The sequence below is a fragment of the Prionailurus bengalensis genome, chromosome C2 (genome assembly GCF_016509475.1).
Source record: "Prionailurus bengalensis isolate Pbe53 chromosome C2, Fcat_Pben_1.1_paternal_pri, whole genome shotgun sequence".
NCBI classification, from domain to species: domain Eukaryota; kingdom Metazoa; phylum Chordata; class Mammalia; order Carnivora; family Felidae; genus Prionailurus; species Prionailurus bengalensis.
The window spans coordinates 93,408,821-93,425,334 of NC_057350.1; the positions used below are offsets into that span (position 1 = coordinate 93,408,821).

Below are 16,514 nucleotides of genomic sequence, written 5' to 3' on the forward strand. Positions count from 1 at the left end.
CATGACCCCTTGTGTTGCTCTTTTTTAACCACATCCACTTCCCTCTTGCCTTTTCCCACATCTGCTCCCTCCCTAACCCTTAGCAACCATTAATCTGTTCTCATTTCAATAGTTTTGTCATATTACAATTTGTCAGTTTTACATAAATGGAATAATGTAGTATGTAATTTTTGGGATTGGCTTCTTTTTTCCCCATTCAGCATCATTCTTTTGAGTTTCATGGAAGTTGTTGAGCACACAGATAATTCATTACTTTTTTATTTCTGAGTAGTATGCCATGGTACCATTGCTATATCTTTTAGCACACTGTATAATGGTATAGTAGAAAAGAACATAGGCTTTTGCATCAGGCAAGCTCAGGGTCAATCCTAACCTATGTAATCTTGGACAAATTAATTAATCTTTTCCATGTACACACCAACCCCAAATGTTTTGGCAAATATTAAATTAGACATTTATAAAATATCTAGCTTGGCTCCTGACATCAGTAAATGGTAGTTAATAAAGTACTAGCAGCCACCAAGAATAAAATAATTGGTTAAAAACTATTAGGTAAAGTGATACCTCCCTACCTACAACCACTTTTTTCTTATTTACAATGACTTGATTTTCAGAGTTCTTCTATGTAAGAATTTACTGGAGCTCTTTTTGTTGTTGTTTATTTGTTCTAATAAGTTTCTCAGTTTACATCTGCTACTTGAAGCTCCTAAATGTATTAAAATAATCAGGTCTAGAGACAGATTGGGCTGAGTGGTCAATTGGGAGATGTATGTGCAATGAAATGAGCCTGAGATTCTGGCATTTTGCAAATCAGCTACTTAGAAGACCAAAAATGACCAAAAAAAGGTATTCTGTTGATATTTATCCATGTTAGAATAAAAATATTTCATTAAGAAAGATCCACATGGACATCAGCGCAACCATTTCCATCAGGATTTCTACTCCTTTATACCAAATCTAAAACCGTATTATTCTTAAAGACTAACAAACACCATATAAATAATTAATGTATTTTACACATTAAAGGTATACTTGAAAAATTGTTCAACATCACTCATTATCAGGGAAATACAAATCAAAACGACAACTCAGGCAACAGCAGATGTTGGCAAAGATTCAGAGAAAGGGAAACCCTTTTGCACTGTTGATGGGAACACAAAGTGGTGTAGCCACTCTGGAAAACAGTATGGAGGCTCCTCAAAAAATTAAAAATACAGCTACCCTACAACCCAGCAACTGCACTACTAGGTATTTATCCAAAGGATACAAAATGATTATTTGAAGGGGCACATGTACCCCAATGTTTATAGCAGCACTATTGACAATAGCCAAATTCTGGAAAGAGCCCAAATGTCCACTGACTTATGGATAAAGAAGATGTGGTATATATAATCAATGAAACACTATTCGGCAATGAAAAAGAATGAAATCTTGCCATTTGCAACAACATGGATGGAATTAGAGGGTATTATGCTAAGCGAAATAAGTCAGAGAAAGATAGATATCATAAGATTTCACTCATATGTGGAATTTGAGAAACAGAGCAGATAATATGGAGGAAGGGAAGGAAAAATAAGGTAAAAACAGAGAGGAGGCAAACCTTAAGAGACTCTTAAATAGAACAAACGGAGAGTTGCTGGAGGGGAGGTATGTGGGGGGATGGGTTAAATGAGAGACAGGCATTAAAGAGGGCACGTTTTGGGGATGAGCTCTGGGTGTCATCTGTAAGAGATGAATCACTGGGTTCTACTCCTGAAGCCAAGACTAACCTATATGTTAACCTACTTGAATTAAAAAAATAAAAGGTATATATGTGCTGATCAAAAATTCTGGTCTTGGCAAGATGGTAATTTTATATTACTGTTTTCCCACCACAATTTAATTTTTTTAATAAAAAATACATGAAAATACATACATACATATATGATTAAAAAAAGAAGAGCTCCTTTAGTCAGCATGGAGAAAACAATGCTACCATGTTGATTGAATTTGAGTAAAAAACAAATAAATTTAATCATCATGCAAAACCATGGAAAAATAGTTTTTTATAATAATAAGGCACATCTCAAATCCCTATTACCTTGCAGATTCCTGGGAGTCAGAAAATCTATCCTAATCTGGATCATTTTCTCCAAGTTTACGAGCCTGTGTCTCATCCCAACTGGTACTCTCTAAATTCTCTTATTCTGTCTTATTTAACTTAAAGTGGAAAAAAATAACTTTAGAAATGGTCTTTATACTAGAAATTTTAAAAGCTATTCTAATAATTAATGAGCTTAAATCCTTAATATACTATTGTCCTAGTTAACTCACCAGTAATGGTATCTTATGCAGATGCAGAGTTACCCATTCATTTCTGATAGTCTTTTATTTCTTTAACACATTTTCCTACAGTATTGAATGACATGTCCAAAATTTACCATGTTTTTTTTTCCCTACAGGGCTTCCTCTTCAGCCCAAGATATAATATAGTGACTAAGTGTAAAGACTTTGTAGTCATTCAGACATTACTCAATTTTTAGCTTTTCCAAAGCTTTGTCACCTTCAATAAGTTATTTAAACTCCCCAGGCATCAGCTGCCTCATCTGTAAAACTGGGATAATAATACAAATGCATAATTCTTGGTACAAAATAAGGAATCGATTAATATGTTTGATACAATGAGTAGTAATTCATATGTGAAATAAGTAAATTTCAGATATGACCATTCTGCTATTGATTGTGTTTATATTTTCTTTCATATTTTACAGAAATCTGCCACAAAAAGTTTGTTATTTTGTATACTTTTCATTCACCTCTTGTTACTCCAGAAAATGAAACAAAACTTTAGCAGCTTAACATAGGTCTCTAGATACTAATGATCATTGACTGACTGCATGTTACTGAGAAACAACAACAATAAATAAGGGATATCATAGTCAGATAGAGATTGCATTCTGATGTCTAACTAACTGGTTATGTGACATTAACAAGGGTTTATCCTCTCCAAGCTCCAGTTTCCTCATGTGTCAAGTGAGATAATACTATTGAGTTTACAGGGTTCTTCTAAGAACTGAATACAATAATGTAGGTAAGATAGTTGGCACCATGCTTGATACTCCTTTCCTTTACTGAAAACGTTTTAGTTTAATATTATTGCAAAAATCATTAATAGGTATGCTAACTTGACAAACCAGACCAGTATTTCAAAAAGAGTAAAACAGACTTATTTTAATGCCTTTTCTCTTAACGTATACCCTAATTCTCTGATACTGCTTTTAGAATAAATGCACAAGGATCTACCATAGCAATTGGGAAGATATTATCTTCCTCTATGTGGATGATATGATACATCATTGTATGCTAAAGGTGGCATCAGGAGTTAACTAGTACTGGTACCTAATTATTGACAAAGGAATGACTCAATATGAATCACTGAAATCACTGTATTTGGAGACATTCTTCACAATCTGACTGGCCATTATGTGTTTTCAGCATCTTATTTTTCTCAGTTACCCAGGGGTACATTTCATAGCAACAAGATAATGCCATTTTGATCATGTACAGTTATTCTATATTAGTCATAAGAGAAAAAATGAAACTGATAATGAAAATCTTTGAATTACACATTAAATTTCCTAAAATCCATTTAATCCTTAAAAAAAACACCTTTATCACAACCAGCTCCCATGTCATACCATAACAATTCTTAAAAATATAACTCAGTCATTTCAAATTCTTTTATTCTGAGAAATCAATTCTTTATTGACAAGGATAAAACCAGCAAAACCTAAAGTGAGTCCCTACCTGTCTGCCTCCTTCTAAAAATGTCCCCTGAATAATGAGTAATACATAACCATTTGTGCTATTATATAGTGGCATTGACCTCTACTTTTCAGCAAGGGTAATAATACAGTTGAAAGAGGTACACTATAAAAGGTGTTTAAACTCTAGAATAAAACTACAAAATACTTATACATATGGTAATGAGGTAAATAGTAACTAGGTTTGATTGAAGTAACATAACATAAGCTGAAATAATAGTGTATTAGGCGGTGGGGAGAGGAGAGAGAGAGAGAGAAGAAATATGTCTTCTCAAATGTGTCAGGCCTCTGTTTGGCAATTTACACGTGTTCTCCCATTTAATCATTAGGTCAACTCTGTCCAAGAGGTATCAGCAACACCCAATTGTACAATGAAGCACAGAGGCTCTCAGAAGTTAAATTTGTCCAAAGCCATGGAGAATTTAGCCAGGATTTAACCTTCACCTGTCCAAGGATTTCTACATCATCAGGCATTAGAACAGACCCTTCTGTAAACAGAGACTTTATGCAGGTCACTTAAGTGTTTGGGTCCGTCTTTATTCACCATCACAGACACTCTGTGCTATCTCACAGGTATACATTAGTAACACTTGAAAAATGCCTCTATTCTCTTTGGAGGAAAGGCAGCCTATAAATCTCAAATGTTAATCTGCTAAAACCATAAAGACCAGTACAACTTCACAGCTCTAAACAAATTCTTTCTTGTTTGAACTCTGCTGTTCTGCATTTAAAATATCATTTTATCTACAATACTCTATAGTGGAGCACTGCCCTCTAGAAGACCCATTCTCTAGTCCCAATCTTTCAAGCATTAGCTAGTGCTTGCCCTTGGATCAGATACTAGAAATACCAGAGGCTCAGTTTCCTCACCTATCAAATGGGATTTCCTATCTATTTCATCTGCATCATGGGGAGGAGCAAATGAGTAAAGTATATGTGAAAGTATTGGGAAATTGACCAAAACGTCAAATGTAAAGTGGCATGAGAAATATTGTTACAAATATAGTGAAGCATGGAGGCATGTCTTAGGTCTTCTCTCTTCCAACGTGCTTCTGTTAAGGTAAGTTGTCCAATCCCACATTATTCCATTAGAGGTTTTGTGCTAGTGCTTCCACTTGCAAAGAATTTTGTCAGGGAAGCAAAATTATATTTTCCCAAACATATTAACAGTCACATATGTATTTAAGAATAAATGGTATAGGGGAGCTTGGGTGGCTCAGTCGGTTAAGCATCCGACTTCGGCCCAGGTCTTGATCTCACGGTTCGTGGGTTTGAGCCCCATGTCAAGCTCTGTGCTGACAGCTCAGAGCCTAGAACCTGCTTCGGAGTCTGTGTCTCCCGCTTTTTCTGCCCCTCCCCCGCTCCCCCCCTCAAAAAGAAACATTAAAAAACTAAAAGAACAAGTGATATAGGTGTGAAGCATGAACTAACACCACACCATCCCTCAGACAATTTAAAAAGCCAAGGCAAGCCATCCTCTAAGAATAAAATTAAGGAATCTGCCATTATACTCTATAAAGCTGTTTGCTATTTATGGCATTCTTAGCTATTATAGTAAATACTGTAAGTTTGAGCACTTTTAGAGTACTGTGTTTTCTTTTTGTACATTGAGATTTACAGTACAATAGATGCTTAACTCTTGGCCTTTATTTTTATGCTTAGAACTTCTGGCATTTTAAATCTCGACATTTATGATTAACATCTTTGCTTTATGCCAGAAGCTAAAAACTTAGGCCTCTGCATATAGTAACACCTTTCAACAGTCACACACTCCAGCAGTTACTAATTTTCCAACCCAGTACCTGAAGATGACATTTTGATAAATATGCAAAGGACTTTCTGAACTATTTATTAGTTCGGGATATGAAAAAGTACACCTTCAGTAATGACATTTTGTTTCCAAAATAACTTTGTATACTTTGTCCATGTTTTAATTTTAAATTGAGTTACTTATGGAATTTCTGAAAATATCACAAATAACTCATAATTAACAAACGGCATACTTCCATTTCTCATCTCATCACACTCAAAAAGCACTGTATTTTTTTTTGAGTCAAAAAATTGCTTTTCCAGAAAAAAGAATCTGCCATGATACTTTATAATCCTTCTGTAAATGAATGAGATGCATATCACTTTTTCATCCTTACTCTTAGTTAAAATGAACTAAGGAAATTTCAACTTTATGGCTTTCAGGATCAAGAAATGGGCCAATAGTTAAAATAAAAATGAAATGCTCAACATCACTCATCCTCAGGGAAATACAAATCAAAACCACAATGAGATACCACCTTACACCTGTCAGAATGGCTAACATTAACAACTCAGGCAACAACAGATGTTGGTGAGGATGTGGAGAAAGAGGATCTCCTTTGCACTGCTGGTGGGAATGCAAGCTGGTGCAGCCACTCTGGAAAACAATATGGAGGTTCCTCAAAAAACTAAAAATAGAACTACCTTATGACCCAGTAATTGCACTACTAGGTATCTATCCAAGGGATACAGGTGTGCTGTTTCAAAGGGACACATGCACCCCCATGTTTATAGCAGTACCATCAACAATAGTCAAAGTATGGAAAGAGCCCAAATGTCCACAGATGGATGAATGGATAAAGAAGATGTAGTATATATATACAATGGAGTATTACTCAGCAATAAAAAGAATGAAATCTTGCCATTTGCAACTATGTGGATGGAACTGGAATTATGTTAAGTGAAATTAGTCAGAGAAAGACAAAAATCATATGAGTTCACTCATATGAGGACTTTAAGATAAAAAACAGATGAACATAAGGGAAGGGAAACAAAAATAATATAAAAACAGGGAGGGGACAAAACAGAAGAGACTCATAAATATGGAGAACAAACTGAGGGTTACTGGAAGGGTTGTGGGAGGAGGGATGGGCTAAATGGGTGCGGGGCATTAAGGAATCTACTCCTGAAATCATTGTTTCACTATGTGCTAACTAATTTGGATGTAAATTTTAAAAAATAAAAATAAAATTAAAAAATTAAAAAATTTAAAAAAATAAAAATGAAATGGATGCAGTAAAATAACTCTGTACTCTACTCACTTTCCATGTTACATCTGAGGTGTAGAATTAATACTCACATCACAACACCAAGCATTTTCTAAGCTTCTTCTATGTGCTCAGAATAATGATGATATCTTTCAATGCATAGAAATCAAGATCTGAGTCAAAACCATCAGGTTTAATAAATCAGCTGATATTTTGGATTTATCTGCTTTTGCCTATTTATAAGAAAAATCAACAAAAAGATAATTTGAAAAAAATCATAATCTTAGTATCATAATAAAAATAACATTTCTTTTTAGCATGTTAAATTTCAGACATGCATACACATATGCATATTCCTGACATAGTTTTAATCATATCACAAACAAAACTTTGTATTTTGTTTTATTAAAACCTGACATCACTTAATTTTAAACTACTTGATCTAAGAACTACATGTATCAATAAATAGAAGTTATGGATACCACCCTACACTTGCCCAGTATTTGAATGATGATGCTTGTTTTTGAATAGCGACAATGAGCTGAGACAATTGGTTCTATTACAAAGCTAACATTATAACTAAAAATTAGTTATGAATTCTCACACATAATCATTACCATAATCCTGGGAAACACCTAGAAAGAATCATGTGACCCTAAGGTTAGAAAAAACAATGTTATGGGTTGAATTGTGTCTTCCTAAATTCATATGTTGAAGTCCTAACCCCCAGCACTTCAGAATGTGGTGTTATTTAGAAATAGGGTTGTTGCAGACACAATCAGTTAAGAAGAGGTCATACTGCAGTAGAGTGGGTCCCTAATCCAATATGGCTGGTGTCATTAAAGGAAGCCATGTGAAAGACAGACATTGATATAGGGAGAATGCCATAAGTATATTGGAGTTTTCTTGCTACAAACCAAAGAACTATGACAACCTAGAGGGAGCACCTTCAGAGGGAGTGGGACTTTCTTGGCATCTTGATTTCAGATTTCTGATCTCCAGAACTGTGAGAAAATAAATTTCTGGTTGTCTATGCCACCCAGCATATGGTACTCTTTTACAACGTCCCTAAGAAACTAATACAAACAATGTATTAAAAAATTTTACCTCATTACCCTCTACATACTCAACAAATGTAACACTCTCATAAGAAGTCTTACTGTCTCTTAAGTCCCTTCAAGTCATTACCCAAATTGCTACAATACTGTTCTGTCTTAAATTAAGAATGTGATCATTTCAGGGGTGCCTGGGTAGCTCAGATGGTTGAGTGTCTGACTCTTGCTTTCAACTCAGGTCATGATCCCAGGGCTGTGGGATCCGAGGGTTGTGGGTTGAACCCTGCATTGCATTCTGCACTGCCAGCCTAGAGCCTGCTTGGGATTCTCTCTCCCTTTCTCTCTGCTTCTCCTCCCCACACCCTCTCTCAAAAATGAAATAAATAAACATTTTTTTTGAAAAAACAGTAATTTCAGAAATGTAAATGGGTGCAGCCACTATGGAAAACAGTATGTAGCTCCTAAAAAATTAAACATAAAACTACTCTTTGATTCAGCAATCCCACTTCTGGGTTTGTAACCTAAAGAAAAGAGAAGAGGATACGGAAAAGATATCTGTACTCACATGTTCTCTGCAGCATCAATCACAATAGCCGAGATACCAAAACAACCTGTGTTCATCAATAGATGAATAGATAAAGAAAATGTGGTATGTATAAACACAATGGAATATTACTCAGCCATGAGAAAGAAAGAATCCGGCCATTTATGACAATGTGGATGGACCTTAAAGGATTATGCTAAATGAAATGAGCCAGACAGAAAAAGACAAAGTCTGTATGGTAACATTTATAAGTAGAGTCTTAAAAAAAAAAAGCGGATTCTAAAAAAAACCTCAAATTCATAGAAACAGAGTAAAAAAGTGTTGCCAGGGGCTGGATGTGGGGAAAGTAAGGAGAGGTTGGTAAAAGGATGAAAACTTTTTTTTTTAAGCTGTGAAATGAAAAGGTGTGAGGATTTACGTATAACATGGGTGACTACAGTTGATATACTGTATTGTAAAGCAGAAATTTTCTCAGAGTAGAACTTAAGTGTTCTTACCAACAAATAAACAAAAAACATAAATATGTAAGGCAATGGATAAAAAAAAGGTGAAATCATTTTTTTTCTATTAAACTCAAAATGAAAAAATAAACTATTACCCCATCCCAACATTTTAAAAGGTAATTATTTTACTGCTTAAAATAACTGTAAGGACTTCCTCATGTTGATAGGAAAAAATTAAACACAGCATGCAAATATAGCAATGACAGCTTTAATATTTATGATATTGTACTGTGGGCTATGCATGGGGTTTAGTCACATCTATTATACCCTCATAGCATCCATTTGAACCCAGTAGTAGTGTTCCAATTTTAGAGATGAAAGAACCAAGACTTAGTGAGAAAGTGAATTGCCCATGATCACACGGTTAAAGAAGAGCCAAGCCAGGTTTTCACCCAGAGTTATCCTCCTTGAGGACACTCACAGTTAGCTGCCGTGAGGGAACTACAATAGCTGAAAGTCCCTTCCAGATATGGCTTCTATATGTGTTGTACTTCAGTATTATTTCCTGATTCTACAATACCCTTCCCACTACATACCTGCCGTCTCATGCATTCATTTTAGATTACGTGCCTTTAAATTTAACTGTATGTGTCTCTCCTCATTACTTCTACTAATACCTTTTTTAAAAATTTTCTTCTGAAAGCCCAACCAAACTGAGAGCTACTTTCCAATATTTACGATTTGGTAATTATCACTTCCTCTGTGAAGTCTAGTTAGTTTCTCCTTAAGAAAAATCTGATGATCACTGCCTGTTTTCTGAATTCACGATAACTGGAAAGATGACAATTATAGCATTTAGACAAATATATTACTAGTCACAAGTTTATATCTTTCTTCTAGACTATAAGCTTCTTAAGGAAAGCACATTATATCCCTAGTGCCTACAATAGATGCTAAGTATGGATTTGTAGATTATATAAATGAATGAATGAGACATAACATTATTTTTAAGCTTTACTGAGGCATAATTAACAAATAAAAATTGTAAGTATTTAAAGTGTACAACTTGATGATTTGATATATGTGTATATTGTGAAAGGACTCTCCTCATCAAGTTAACACATCCATCACTTCACATATTGGACCAGCTTTTTTTTTTTTCTTTTTGGTGAAAATATAACATATGATTAAGTTAAGAAGTTTTCATGGTTTCAAGTTTTTGCTATTACACCACAATATTTGTCCTAAAATGTAAATCTTCTTTCTCGTTAATGGATACTCTCTAAAGTCAGAGAATAGAACATTTGCTGGCCCCATCGAATCTTAAGCATATTTCCTAGAACATATGAATCTTATGAATCTTAAAATGTCGAATCTTAAGCATATTTCCTAGAACATATGAAATATTATTCAGCAGTTAAAATGAATGAACTAGATCTATATGTATCAACACTGATAAATCTAAAAAAATAATGATAATATTAACAGGTAAAAAGCAAATAGAGAAATTATATTTAGCTTTATATGTATGATATGGTTTAGATAAAATTTTGATATGCATAATATTTTACAATATTTGTGATCAAATATATATGCACATATGTAATTAAAAATGCATGCAATGGATAAATGCCAACTTCCCAGAGAGGTAAGGAGAGTAAAGGGACAGAAGGGAACTTACCCATATCCATTATGTTTTATTTCTAAAGAAATATCAAAACAAAAAACATGTGCAAAAATAAGAGATCTAAAGCTAATGTTCCAAATGTTACCAGTGTATTAAATCAGGTTGGGAAATGCAGAGATAATTGTTTTACTGTTTTTTTGAATATTTTACTTCTGGAGCATTCCACAATTAAGAATAAAAACAAGTTATTTAAAATGTGTAGCATGAATCTAAAGGGAAAAGAAATTAGAAAAATCACCACTGGGTAAATGCCATTGTAATGATTGTTGCAGACAAGATTCACAAGTGGATGCTAAAACTAGTGGGCAAAAAATGAGGAGAAATAGAAGATTTGCATAATCTCAGTTTCTCCTCCAAGATAGTTATAAATTACAAAGGTAAATATAGCAGATTTACAGTGGAGAAACACAGCAAGCACCATGACATGCGCATGTTCAGGGTGGATAACATCACCAGTGATAACACCTGAGGACATCACAAAACCCCTGGTCCTATGCACTGTGAGGGATGCAACGTGATTTCTCTCATATTCTTGCCAAAAATGTGTAACTTCATCCAAGTCACAGGAAAACCTCAGACAAACCTAAATTGAGGAACATTCTACAAAATAACTGACCGGTATTCTTCAAAAGGGTCAAAATGATGAGAGACAGGAAAAGACGGAGGAACTGTCACAGACTGGAACATGCTAAAGAGAAATAACTAAATGTAATGTGGGAGCCCATACATTTCATTTTCTGTGCATTTTCTTAGCACAGAAAAATGAAAGAGAAAACTGGCAAGATTCAGTTAAGGTCTGCAGTTTAGATAATAGTTTCCTACCAATGCAATTTTCTGGTTTTGTTAAGTGTGCTATGGTTACACTACATTAATTTTAAAGGAAGCTGGGTGAGAGGGGTTGGGAAAATCTGTGTATTATTTTTGCCAGGTTTCTGTAAGTTTAAATTAGTTATATTTCCAAATGTAAAAAAAAAGTGTGCATACCTATTAATCTCACAAATTTACCTGTAGGAATTTATTCCAATGAAATAATCAGAAAAGCCCACAAAGCTTTATGGGTGTATACATGCTTCTGTGTGTGTGCGCAGGCGCGTATGTGCGTGTGTGTGTGTCTTCCACCATGGCATTATTTAAAAAATTAAATTGGGAATAACCTAAATTCCCAATGAATAATTATGTTGCATCCATAAAGAGCTATATTAAGCCATGCAAGTTATAATATTTTCTTTAGATTTACTGACATACAGTGCTGTTTGCAATCTATTGTATAAAAAAGCAGGGTAAAATACAATGTAATTATTATTTTATGTGCACATTTTGTATTTTTAGGGGCGCCTGGGTGGTTCAGTTGGTTAAGCATCCGACTTTGGCTCAATCATGGTCTCACGGTTCATGGGTTCGAGCCCCGCATTGGGCTCTGTGCTGACAGCTCAGAGCCTACAGCCTGTTTCAGATTTTGTGTCTCCCTCTCTCTCTTCCCCTTCCCTGCTCACACTCTGTCTCTCTCAACAATAAATAATGTAGTCACTCAACAATAAATAAATATTAAAAATTTTTTTTAATTATTTTGTATTTTTAGTCCAAAGAGTTTTTCTGTTTTTGAATATGTGCAAAGGAATGGATCTTGAGTAATATACAATATTAAGATGTGCTTTTTATGAGTTAGGGTAATGAGTTTATTAATATGCATTTTCAATAGTCATTAATATGCATTTTCAATAGTTCCAATAGTGCAATTAAAAACTATGTTGTTTTTAAACTTAAAGATGTTTTGGGGTGCCTGGGTGGCTCAGTTGGTTAAGCGTCTGACTTCAGCTCAGGTCATGATCTCACAGTTCTTGAGTTCAAGCCCCACATCAGGTTCTGTGCTGACAGCTCAGAACCTGGAGCCTGTTCTGGATTCTGTCTCTCCCTCTCTCTCTGCTCCTCCCCTGTTAGCACTCTGTCTCTCTCACCCTCAAAAATAAACAAACCCCAAATTTTTAGATTAAAAAGATAAAATTCAAGATGTTTTGGTGATGGATACCATAAAAAGCTACTATTATAAATAAAGTTGCTCATCCTTGTTATATTTTAGTTATTATTCATTGAAATGTGGACTTTCTTTTAAATTTATCATTGAAGCAGAGTTTTCACCCTCAGGGTAGCAATGAATCTATGACACATCAAAAGAGAACTGGGATCATTTCCAAAGAAAGACTGCATCATCAAGAGAGTTCCTGTTAGGGAATGATTGATCTGTTAATCATATATCTAGGCAGGAGAAAAGATCCTTAAACTCTGACATCCTCTGATTAAAACAGTATTGTTTCTAACTTAACACAACTTTCCTCCTAAAACAATAAACTGTTTTAACACGAATACATTAGGCATACTTCCAGCTCCCTTCATAGTATAACTTTTAACTCTCATTAATTATGGTTCATTTAAAATGATACACATTTTGGTTGGAGCTTATGGTTTGATCCAGAATTGCACCAGTGTAACCTATTAATAGAAAATTTAATTTTTAAAAAGAGGATATCCTTAGGCTTATGTTTATCTACGTCAATAAGATATGACTGCCAGAGGGAGAAAAGACTTTATAACTACTGTAATGTTTATTTTACTTATTAGGAACTCAAAGTCAAGAGACATTTAAGAAAAGATTGGGGGATGGTGTTTCCAATCTAGGCATGATGGTTTTCTGAGTATATCACAATTTGCATCCTCAATCATGCACAACAGTATGGTAAAGTATGAATTCACCCATTAACCACCTGCAGGGCTACAAAGATGAATAGTCAGTCTGTGCCCTCCAGGTGCTCATGGAAAAGAGGTCAGGCATATAAACAAAACACTTGGGCAACACTCCATTATCATATTAATGGGAGCTAGAAACTAATACCAATTATGAATCCCAAAGTAAGAAGAATTATAACAAACCTCACATATTATAGAAACAATTTACCAAAAGAATTTGGTCACTACTCTTTTAAACTTAACTACAGTTTATTTTTTCCTTTTGCACATTAGGTAATGCACACACCACACGGGTAAATGTAAATGCTTTCCTTTGAAATACATGTCTATTTTTCTCATATTGTTCTTGACATTATTATTTCTGAACGCGTACTTAAAGGGTTTTTTTTGGTAAGGTGACTCAAGTAGACAGAAGTTAAGCACTGTTTACACATGTTAGAGTCTTCAGTGTCAATTATGTAAACCTTGCCACTGCAGTAGAAGTGTACTATAACTACACATGTATTTAACATTGATCTTCAGAATATCTAAATGCTTTGACAGGTATGCCACTCTACCACCTTTGTTTGACAAATGGGGGAAGCTGTACTTGATGAATGTTTTCAACCTTGGCATCTATTTAACAAATCTTTGTAAGAACCAACCATATGCCAGTCACTAATACTGAATATTTGATGAGCACTAGGATGTGCAAGCCATAACTTCTGACACTGAAGAACTCATCTAGCAGTGGAAATTTAAAGCAGTTTGGTAAGTGCTCAAATAGAAACACTATAAAAGAACAATAAATAATGCAAGTAGTGTGATTTCGAGGGAAGGGCATTAAACTTTAGAGATCTTCACATTTGGACTCAAACTCAGACCTACTCACTAGTTGAATTAGCTTACCCTCTCTACAACTCAGTATCCTCATCTATTATATATATGCCATTTGATTGTACTCACCCTGCATGGTGGCTCTGAGAATTCCATGAGAACACATGTGGAGGCATCAGAAAAATGCTGGATGTTCAATGACTGGAAACTTCCTTATCCTTTGCTTTAGGATCATAGGACAGGGAATTACTAATTCTGTCTAGTGTTCATTTTTTTAAACTTTTAATGGTTCCCTTACCCAAGCTGCTCATTTCTTTTTCATAAAAGGGATGATCTGGCCATACTTATTCTTTAAGAGTCTCCATGTACAATAAAGTGATTCTGTATGTCTCAAAAGTAGACATGAATTCTGTTTTAAGTGTTCATTTCCAGAAGGAGGCATCTTAGTAAAAAAAAAAAAAAAAAGACAAGAGAGGGTGGATATAATCTATTCTAAATTAAAGATGTGGTGAGCTTTCAGGGAATTGTTGAAATTTTTCAAAAGTTCATTTTAGGTCTAACTGGGAGAGTCCCCCTTAAAAATGTACTGATAAGGATTTTAAGTAGTTTGTTTTTGCAAAAAGATATGATTTTTATTATTCAGAAAATACCATTCTCTTCGCTAAGATATGTGCATAATTTAATAGGAATCCAGTCCAATTGTTTCATTTTGTGGAGAAGTACATTTTTTAACCATTCATATTGTTTTGGCACAGAAATAAATTACAGTGCTGAAAAGGCCCAGAATAAATATAATGACAGCACACCTCATGCTGCATACTCCTCCATCTTCCCAACGGTTTGCTAAAGGGGAAAAACACCTAGGAAATACTTCTGCAGTTCTTTCAAACAATGCACTCCTACTCATCAGGCAGGATTCCTTTGGGGAAAAGACTGCTCACAATGGAAAAGAATAGCACTGATTTACAGATTTTAAACGATGATTTTCAAGGAACTTCGCTTTCAGGAGTCCATGAGATCACAGATCTACACTTGAACATGTTCTAGTCAAGGTTACTGACTGGTACAGGACATACTAGCACAGAAAAGACAGAGTGTTTAGAAGATGAGCAGGTCGAAATAGTCCCCAGCTCAACTACCAATAGATTTCAAGCCATCTTTCAACTGCAGCTTTTTTTCTGATTCATTTGTGGGTGGTTTTAATATCTCTAGGAGCTTCTTTTGTTCAGCATAGTTCTTTAGGTATCTTTCCAGTGCCATTTATTTATTTATTTATTTATTTATTTTCTGGCACCAGTGTCTATATATGCAAGTACTTTCTTTTTTTAAAAGTTGTTTTTGTCATATTTTATTCTCTAGTTTCAATTAACAATAGATGCATACCTCAGTGCTTCCTTTCAACCATAAAACCTTAATAAGTAAGTCAAACGACCGGTGCAAGTTAAAATTGGTCCAGTGAGATACAGTAGTACCCCCTTATCCAGTTTCACTTTGTATGGGCTCAGCTGCCTGTGGTCAACCACAATCAAGAAGTAGATGACCCTCTTGAGTATCCTCAGACGGTCAATCAATAGTAGCCTAACTCTAGGCCATAGCCTAATGCTATGGCACTGTGACATTTAGCTCATCATGCAGGCATCACACATCATCACAAGAAAAAGAAGGGTGAGGACAATACAATAAAATATTTTGACAGCACCTTCACATAACTTTTGTTACAGAAAATTGTCATAATTGTTCTAATATTATTATAATTAGTTGTTGTTAATCTCTTACTGTGTCTAATTTATAAATTAAACTATCATAAGTATGTATGTGTGGGAAAAGACAGTATATACAGGTTCGGTATGATCTGCAGATTCAGGCATCCACTAAAGTCTTGGAACGTATCCCCCATGGACAAGGGGGTCTCCTGTATTCTGCCTTTCTTTGACAACCAGATTTTGCCCCTATACCTGTGATATCTGAAACAAGTGCTCCATGGATGCCAATTAACTTTAATGAGTGATTCATTGTACAATGGAAACTACTTTGCATTTCCTCTAGATGCTTTCACTGTGTGGAAAAGATAAAGCTCCATTTAGCTTGGGGCTGACATAGTGAAACATAATTCACCTGCCTCCATTGTTTTCAAGTCATGGAGGTTTCTACAGAATGGCAAGAATAACCACTCATTTTACTAGAACATATGCCACATTTTTACTTGCTATATACTTAGAACAAGCGACCTACATAAACCAACAGAATGCAAGAGAAGAAAACCTGCTTATCTATCAATTAAATGCAAGAGGAAAGTAAATTCAGAACAAAAATATATGACTTTTAGGCATGATACTTAATCTCCAAGACTGATAGTGAGGTGGGGGCCTACTGTGATAAAGAATTTTGACAAAATACAGGACCACAC

At 34.8% G+C, this 16,514-nt stretch overlaps 1 protein-coding gene across 3 annotated transcripts in view; it reads right to left on the bottom strand.

Annotated features, from left to right (window-relative positions):
- NLGN1 (neuroligin 1) overlaps positions 1–16,514 on the bottom strand; it is an 843,034-nt gene that overhangs the window by 601,219 nt on the left and 225,301 nt on the right. The window lies entirely within an intron of this gene.